A 9992-nucleotide genomic window follows, 5' to 3' on the forward strand; every position below is an offset into this window, starting at 1 on the left:
AGTGTCACGGTTTGGTTAATCATGCCAAACAAACACTTCTTCAGTTGAAACTCTGCCTCTTTGTGAAGTATCTTGTTTTGATTAAAACTAAAAATTATAAGACAGGAACAAAGACACAGACTTACTAGAGAACGGACTTGAGGATATGGGGAGGGGGAAGGGTGAGCTGTGACAAAGCGAGAGAGAGGCATGGACATATATACACTACCAAATGACGTAAGGTAGATAGCTAGTGGGAAGCAGCCGCATAGCACAGGGAGATCAGCTCAGTGCTTTGTGACCGCCTGGAGGGGTGGGATAGGGAGGGTGGGAGGGAGGGAGACACAAGAGGGAAGAGATATGGGAACATAAGTATATGTATAACTGATTCACTTTGTTATAAAGCAGTAACTAACACACCATTGTAAAGCAATTATACCCCAATAAAGATGTTAAAAAAAAAAGAAAATAAAGTATCATTTATTCCAGAAACAAAATTTAAAAAAAAACAACTAAAAATTAAACTGAACTTAGAGCCAGTCCTTTAAATTACCCTAACACAAAGTATTTAACCAAAGTTTTCAAAAATATATAACATTTTCAAGCCCATTGCTCATGCTAATATTTAATAATATTTTTGTGGGAGCAAAAGTTTAAAATATTGTCTATATAATCTTACCTCTGTGTATTTTGTAAGATACATAACAAGCTAGTATGAGAGTTCATGTATATAAGTAACTAAATGTCCATATAAATTATTAAAGAGCTACCTATTTGAAGAGTACATGCTCAAGTTACTTTTACTCATAAGTATATGCAGTTGAAACAGTTTATACACACCTGACCTCAAAGATAAGTCCAAGTGCTTTCCCTTAGCTTCCACAGCTTCCACCTATCTTTCTAGTTCTGCACTTAGAGCCACTTGCAATTCTCAAGACCCTCTTGAGTGAGCTTAGAAGGGATCCTCCCCGCGGAACCTTTCTTCTAGCACCACCCCCACCCGGCTGCCGTGTCCACTGAAGAACTCCTACTCATATTTCAATGCTCAGCTTACTTGTCAACTGTTCCATGCATTTCCTTGTCCCCTTCCTCTCCCTCCACCTCCCAGTGCCCTCACAGTACTTCTGTAATTCCTTTATTACAGGACTTACCACACTGTGGTATATTTTAAGGATTTGTTTGTTTTTCATCTACCCTTCCCAAACTGAGGGCTTCCTACAAAATTTACTCAGTAGATGAATGTACAGATGGACTCATTTTTTCAGATCATTTTTCTCATGGCTCAAAGTCTAAAAAGGTGAGAAGAGACTCTTCCTTCGTCTCAGCTTGGCTAGATATCTGGAAACTTCACCACCAAAATTTAATTTAATAAAATGTTTAAATAATTTGTTTCAAAAAAATTGAAAAATTGATTTAAGGACCAGAGCCAGCATTTTTGAGCAGATTTCTTATAATATTGAGTAAGCCAGTGTTGTCTGCCTCGGGTTAAATCCACTTCTGCCGCTTGGGCACATTAAGTATCCTCATTGTGTCTCAGTTTCCTCTTCTAGTAAATGGAGAAAATAATAATTTGTGCATATAGGTATGGCACAGAGTAAAAGTTCAATAAGCGTTGGTTATTATCCTGTTGCCTTCGTGCAGAGATATTCAGCAAATGAGTAATAAGTGCTAAATAAATTCCCAGAGTGGACCTCCCCTGCACCTACCCCTGTGAATAGATGTATTCACCCACAGAGAGAAGCACCTTCAGGGCAGGGCTCTGTCTACTTTTATTTTCATTGTTGTAACCCCAGTGCCTGGCATAAAGTAGGTACTCATTTAACGTTTGTTGATTTATTTCAAAATTCCCCGTACATTCCTGCCTTGTACAGATTTGAATTCACATTGTAGTTCAGACCACCCTTTGGAAAGCATTCTCAGGGTAGCTATTGTCAGAAGCAGGATGTGGGGAAACAGTTAACGTGGCTAATGTTGCAGGAAAAGCCGAGAAAGAGACACAGGAGGAAATGACAGTTCAATAGGGCATAAAAGTCTATCAGTAATGTAGTGGGAAATGATTCACAAATGCAGTATTTACACACAAGTACAAAATGTTCCAGTGACTTCAGAAAGTTGAAAGGTTTATTTAAAAACAAACAAATGACAACCTTGACAAATTCTAACACAGAATAAGAACTTTTTAAAATCAAATCAATTCTACTGTCAGAATTCTTTCAGTTACAAGAGACTGACAGAAGGATAACTGATATAAGATTTATAAAGGAATTCTGTGGGCTCACATAAATGACAAACTCATCAGGTGAGTCTGTCAATCTATTTATTCCTTTCTCTATGCATTCACACGTCCATCTCTCTGACTCCCGATCTGTCTAGCTTTTGATCATCTCTTACTGCGGGCAAGTGTTCTCCATTTGGCAGAGGAATAAAAGGGCAAAACTGCCAACAACTCCAGGCATACATCATCCCAGTTCATTAGCCAGAGGTGGGAATTACCTTTTCACTCTTGGTTCCATGTAGGGTGAGAAGGGTTGCTGGGTAAGCTGAACAAGATCTGTCTACCACATCCACAAAGGAAAAACCACTCCAAATTCTGCTAGTTCAACACACAAACCACTTGCCACCTTCATATTCCCTGGCAGTGCTAGTGAATAACTTTTGTATGATATCCTAGCACATATTTTTTCATTTGACATTTCATCATAAGCATTTTACCCGTTGCTACATAGACTTTATAATGATCAGTTTTAAGGGTCGATATAACATTTAATTAAGTCATTATGTAATAATTTACTTATCATTTCCTTAATGATTAATATTTCTGCAATTCCCAACTGTTGCTGTAATTTAAAAATAGAGTAATTATTCTCTTCTTACCTATAGCATATTAGTTTAAAAAAAATTTCCTTAAGATATTTCCCAGAAATTGGATTAATGAGTGAAGTGGTAAGAACAGTTACATAGTTCTAGTTCTTAAGATACATAACCAAATGTATGTTTAAAAAGTTGAACCAATTTTCCGTGTATTCAGTGATGTGTACATGCCCAGCATCACCATGTGATACGGAGTATCACGTGCAGATAAACTTTCATGAAGTCATGGTGCCTGAACATTCTCACCAGTTCACAATGTCTTCATTAATCCTACGACATTTATAGCCTAACTTTCTCACTTGAGGAAACATACATGAGATTACCTAGCACAGTACGTAGCACATAATAGGCCCTAAAAGTTACGTAAAGCTGCAACAGAATCTGTTATATTCCCATTTATCTTTCTAGGGAAGACCACCTTTTGGAATGAGGGCTTTGATCACACAAAATACAGAACAAAGATAAGCAAAAATAAATCTGTGGGTTCATTTCTACACAAAACTATGCAGAAGAAGGAGTACTTAACCTTTTTATCTGCCGACTCCCTTGAGCTTCTCTTACCTGTTTTGGCAAACAATCAAATAAATCTGAAGGTGTTATTCTCATAGAAGCACAATGCAATTAGGTCTTTCTCTAATAGTTTGTTTTATTTTGTTTTGTTTTTAAGATTAAACATGCCCACCGTTGCTCAATGTTGTGTGTCAAAACCCTGGATGCGTCAGAGTGACCTCTGGAAGGCCAGGTCATTTTTTTTATGCAGTTGTCTGGGCCCCATCCCCAATCCTCCCATTTAGAATCCCCACAGGTAGAGCCGGGTATTTGTAACTTTTTAAATCTCTGTAGGTGATTCTGACACAGAGCCAGGATTGGGGAAGAAAATAAATCAGCCAGGAATGAGGCATCAGTATTAATGTCAGTTCTTCAATTTAAATTGAGAATACACTTGATTGGGGGTTTTTCCTGATACCTTTCCCCTGTCTCATGGTTCCATGGGGTGGGAGTAACACCCCCTTCTCTGAGCCCACCTCCCACAGACCCTCTGCCCACCCTGCGGACCAGCCTCCTGCACATCCTGCTTCCCACAGGAGGCTGTGGTTCTTTAGGTTGCCAGTGCCTGCACCTGGGGACATCCGCCCAGAGCCCGACTGAAGGGCCAGTGGGTGCCCTGCGCTAAAAGATCCAGGCCACATTCTCCAGAACCCACCTGGGTCATTCTCCCAATCTCCCAGTTCCCAACTCAGCCAGGAAAAGGGGTGCTATCTCTTGGGCTCCCTCAAACCCCGTGAGGAGTTGTCTATTTATGCATTTCATCTTCCTTCCTAGACCACATGCTTGTTGAGGACAAGCTGACACATCTCCCGTATGGTTCGTAAGGCACAGAGCCTGGCACCTAACAGACGTCGGATAAATGTGCAGTGAACAGGGCGTGAGGCACATACTGTGCCAAACAGTATGTGAGGTCTTTACCTGATCTCATGCTACCTGCATCACAGCCCTGGGAGGTAGGATTTAATATTCCCAATTTGCAGGCAAGAATAGAAATTGTCATCAAATGGAGTCCATTCTGTCTGAGAATATTTATAGGCAAGAACATGACGAAGTGAGAATTTATTCCCCTTTTTCTACGTACTGCCTAGTTCTCTTGAGATGATTTGCTCTCAGCACACAATTAAAAGTCCACAGATTCCTGATATAACAGACATATAGTTATCTAGAGATGTGTGCTCTTGGTTAGAAATTATCAAATTGATTAGCTTTAACCCAGACAAGTGCCCTTTCTCTTTCTACATTGTTCATTATCATGAGATCTCGGTATTTCGAATAGGATTATGCCATTTGGGCTGGGCATTTAAGATTTCCCTGAGGGCCAAGGCTGACTAATTTTCAGGTAATGAGCTTTAATGTCTAAGGAAAGAGACATCCTGAATCACCTTCTGAACCTGTGCTGTGGATCTGCTGTAATACTCAGTATCCGTCATTCTAGAACCTTACATAATTGATCTTGTGACTTGAAATTGAATCACTTTCCAGGCTTCTTCCAAAGTAGTTGCCCTCCTGAACTGTAATCTATTACAGCTACACTTAGCCAGGCAGATGAAGAAAAAGAAAATGATCATTCCTGGTGCTTCCACCTTCACTGAGGAACCTTTGAAGTCACTCTGAGCCCCCTTTACCCTCAAGGGCAGAGCAAACTTTTCCCCAGCCTGAAAAATTACTGAGAGTGAGAATCAGAGGAAAGGGAGATCCTTCCACAGACCCAGGGATTCAGGTCTTTAGTTCTCCAAGGGCTCTGAGCCACCACCCTGAGGAATGACCTGAGTTATACAAACCCTTGTGCACATCACCAGGGAGAGAATTCATATCAGCATGCAATATCAGTGTGCAAAGTGTAGTAATATTCATTAAGCCATACCCCACTCATTCAAAATTTGAGATCGTCAAACCTGAAAACAGAGGCTCAGTGAGGTTGAGTGACTTGCCAGAAATCACACAGCTCTCAAGTAGCAGAACTGTGGTTTGAAGGTAATTCTCCAGAACTTAAGTTCAGTGTTTTGCTTACTAAAGAGTACTGCCCTTACGGGGAAGGGAAAGCTGAAATGTGACTTTATGCTAAAATAATTTATCACCTAAAAAATAGCATAACAGAGGATGTGTAGAGATGAGGGTAGACAGAAAGATACATGGTTTTCCTACTTAAAAAGAGATTGTTAGGGGCTTCCCTGGTGGCACAGTGATTAAGAATCCACCTGCCAATGCAGGGGACCCAGGTTCGGGCCCTGATCCGGGAAGATCCAACATGCCGTGGAGCAACTAAGCCCGTGTGCCTAGACCCTGTGCTCCGCAACAAGAGAAGCCACTGCAGTGAGAAGCCTGCACACCACAACGAAGAGTAGCCCCCCTCTCGCTGCAACTAGAGAAAGCCCATGCACAGCAACTAAGACCCAATGCAGCCAAAAATAAATAAATAAAATAAATAAATTTTAAAAAAGAGAGAGAGAGATTGTTAGGAATGAGGAAGAAATAGGAGGTTAGAATTAAGTCCACTCTTCAATATGCCAGCTGGATAATGGGAGTTAGTTGATTGCTATGACCTTCAAATTTTCTCATCTATGGACCTACTCACAAGGACCTACTCACAGGGTTATTATAAGATGTAAATGAAATAATACAGATAAGCTGGCTGAAACTGAGGTACTCAATAAACATTACTTCTCTTCCTTGAAACAGATGTAAGTTAACCATCATTCTTATCCATTCATTAGAGAGTCCTCCCAAGGACTCTTAAATAATGGTTTTCTTGGCCTGTTATTGTGTTTCTTTATTTGTTTAACTATTTATTTTCTGCCTCTTCCCATTAGGAGGCAAGTTCCGAGAGGACAAATCCATTTCTGTCCTGTTCCCCTCATCTGTCCCCCAGACCACTTTTTTTCTCCCATACAATACAGAAAATCATATGCAGTAACTCACCGATGTCTAATACTTGAAGACTTTGGTTACTGCCAAAAACATACGAATAGAGATAAATGCAAATTACCCCACTCCAAGAAAAAGAGAAATTAGAAATTTACAGAGTACATTTTCCCAACCCTACGCAGGAATTAAGGAGTCTATTTTCAACTCATAATGTCGTTCTGATGTACACAAGGGCTAAATACAGAATAAACTTCAACAAGCCACAAAAGCACCTACATCTCTCTACAGACTCTTATCTTTGAGTAAAAATAAACTGAAGCATGTGCCGCTTGTGTTAAAAAAAATTCTGGGCAGTTCACCAAAGCCAAATTGGGGGAAATTACTGTAATGTCAGGTTCCTTGACGGGCATATGCATCATGGTACCACACGTAGGCTTGGAGTCCAAACATCCCTGAGTTGGAATCCCGACTCTCCTGTTTACCAACTGCGACAACTTGGGTTATTTACTTAAATCTCTCTGAGCCAGTTTACTCATTTTTTTTTTTTTTTTTTTTTTTTTTTTTTTTGCGGTACGCGGGCCTCTCACTGTTGTGGCCTCTCCCGTTGCGGAGCACAGGCTCCGGACGCGCAGGCTCAGCGGCCATGGCTCACGGGCCCAGCCGCTCCGCGGCATATGGGATCTTCCCGGACCAGGGCACGCACCCGTGTCCCCTGCATCGGCAGGAGGACTCTCAACCACTGCGCCACCAGGGAAGCCCCAGTTTCCTCAGTTTTAAATACAGATAATAATATCTGCCCCCTCACAGTCTTGTTAAGGAGAATAATGAGAAGATGTATGCAAAGCACTTAGCGCAGAGCAGGAAAAGCACAGGAAACCTGAGGAGCAGCGTTCACACCCTTCGAGCTGCTCTCGTGCCCCAATTTCCAAACAACCCACGTGCCCTCCTCCACTTGTACCCTATTCACATTATATTCCATCCCTTTCGTCCCCTCCTCCAAATTGGCCTCTAGGCACAGACTCAGTTAATCCCCCAATCCACGATGATCAATAAAATTATCTTTAAAGGGAATACCCTCAAGCCATAGGTTTCTGTAGACAATTCCTTCAGTACCAAAAGAAGTTTGTACTTTGAACTTTGTACCGTGTACTCTGAAAAGATATGAATAAACATACATCAGGGATGACCTCTCTGATACCACTAAATAACTCAAACAGGTCAAATGTATAAAAAGAAAGCTTGCTTTGTTTTACTAAAAGAAGAAATGGTGTCGCTGATAAGAGGTAGCTAATATTCAACATGAACCTCCTAGACTCAACCCAAGGGAATTGTTCTCTGTGGCATTTTTCCTCTCTGGTTGCCCTTAACATTCTTCATAAATAATATTTGACAAGAAAAATACCTCAATAGTAAAACTATTTAAAAATCTAACTATCTCCAAATATGTACGTCTTATGTTTGCTACTGTTTAATTTTCCATGATTTCACTGTCCAGTAATTCAGGGAGGAAAACTGATGCTTTAAAACATCAATTACCAGGTACCTGCCTCGACAAAATAACCAGATAATTACCAAAATCTTGACTCTGCGTAGAGCTGGGTAGGTAAGTATGACAGTATGTAACACACCAGAATTTGCTGCTAAATGAGATTTAAATATTATCAACAAACCATGATTGAGTACCTATTCTGTTTAGATAAAAATATTGTGCTATAGTGACACCAAATCAGAGACTACGAAGGCCCTGTTAAATACTATTCTACTAAACTCTAGAGAGCCCCAAGCCTGTACAGTAGAGTGGCCCATCAGAACAGAGGAAAAACAGAATCAAAGTCAAAAGAACAGACCTGAGCCCTGGAGCAAACCCTCTGTGACAGGGAGGCCTTGAACAAATTTAACCTCGAGTTGAGCCCTTAATCTTCTCAGCTATTAAAATTAGAATAAACATTATGTCCGTTATTTATTTCAGAAGGTTGGGGTGCTTGAATGAAACTTTAAATAGGAAAGAATTTTGTAAAATATTCTCTAAAACACAAGTAATTTTGTTTGAAATGCTTGAGTGAACCAAAGTCCTGAGTCATGTTCAAATGCTACAGTATAGGGTCTTAACCTGAGAAACACTGATGGACCATCATCACTGCCAACAGGGTATGCAAAACTATGAGTATATCTGCACGTGGACTTTTTTTTTGGGTGGAGGGGCTATAGTTTTCATGAGTTTCTCCAAAGGACCTTTTGTTCCTCTCTTCTTTCACCCCCCACCCCCCAAATTAAATATCATCATTCTAAAATAATTTGGTATCTTGACTGAACTGTGATCACATATTTTTGTAAATCAAATACCCACTTCTAATGTATATAAGTTCAGATTTCCATTTTTGGATTCTTTTCATAAAGGTGTCATGTACATTTGGAAAAATTTAAGGTTAGAAGGAAAATGTGGCCCTAAACTGGTTGGTGGCAATGCTTCCATGCAAACAGGGGTGGGATAAAACCGTTTCTTCACATCCCTTCCCATCTTAAAGACTTAGTTACCTTGTTTGCCATTTATTTGAACTGATCCTTATGAATGAATCACCTTAGAAATATTCTTGGTCCTGAAATAATAAGGACATAATACAAACTCTTTATATAATGATGTTCATCCACAGTGTTATTTATAACATCAAAATATTGGGGGAAAATACTCTAAGTATTCAATAAGTGATAGTATATCCTAGGATGGAATACCATGCAACATGTTCTAAAGTGATGCTTTCAAAAGATTTTTAAGAACGTGGTAAATGTTAACACTAATAAAGTAAGCTTAATACAAAAGGAACAACATTATATGAAAAGTATAATTGTGTTGTAAAATTACATGTAATATGTATATATTCACATAGTACATATTTTATTATAGCCTGAAAGCATATATACCAAACACTAATAGTGGTTATCTCTAGGTGGTGGGATTATGGATTATCTTTATCTTACTTTTAATTTTCCTTTCCTTTTGTTGTCAGTTTTCCTTTTCTAGTTTGTTGCTGTTATCTTATTTTTCTTCAAAACAAAAATACTTTTTTATTCCTTATTATAAAAACAACTGTAAAATATTTAGGTAGTACAGAAAGACACCAATTAAAAAGCAACAATCACTAGAAAACCTCCCAATGGTAGACACCACTGTTAACATTTTGATGCAGTCCTTCTGAGTTTATTTCTACATGTTCCCCTACACACACACACACACACACACACACACACACACATACACACACACACACTACAAAAAGAGAATCAAACTTACCTGTTCTTCATAGTCTGTTTTCTTTTAAACTAACAGACTTTATTAGAGCAATTTTAGGTTTACAGAAACAATGCACGGAAAGTACAGAGTTCATATACACTCATTCCTCCCCACACACACCCATTCCCCCTGCAATTAACATCTTGCATTGGTGCGGTATATTTGTTACAACTGATGAAACAACATTGATATATTATTATTAACTAAAGTTTACATTAGGATTCACTCTTTTATGGTTTTACCAAATGCATAGTGTCATGAATCCACCATTAGAGTATCATACAGAATAGTTTCAGTATCCTAAGAGTCCCCTGTGCTCCACCAACTCATCTCTCCCTCACTTTTCCCACAGCCCCCAGCAACCACTGATCTTTTCTGTCTCCATGGTTTTGCCTTTTTCAGAATGTCATATAGATGAAATCATACAGCATGTAGCTTT

Source organism: Phocoena phocoena, chromosome 11, assembly GCF_963924675.1.
Source record: "Phocoena phocoena chromosome 11, mPhoPho1.1, whole genome shotgun sequence".
NCBI classification, from domain to species: Eukaryota; Metazoa; Chordata; class Mammalia; order Artiodactyla; family Phocoenidae; genus Phocoena; species Phocoena phocoena.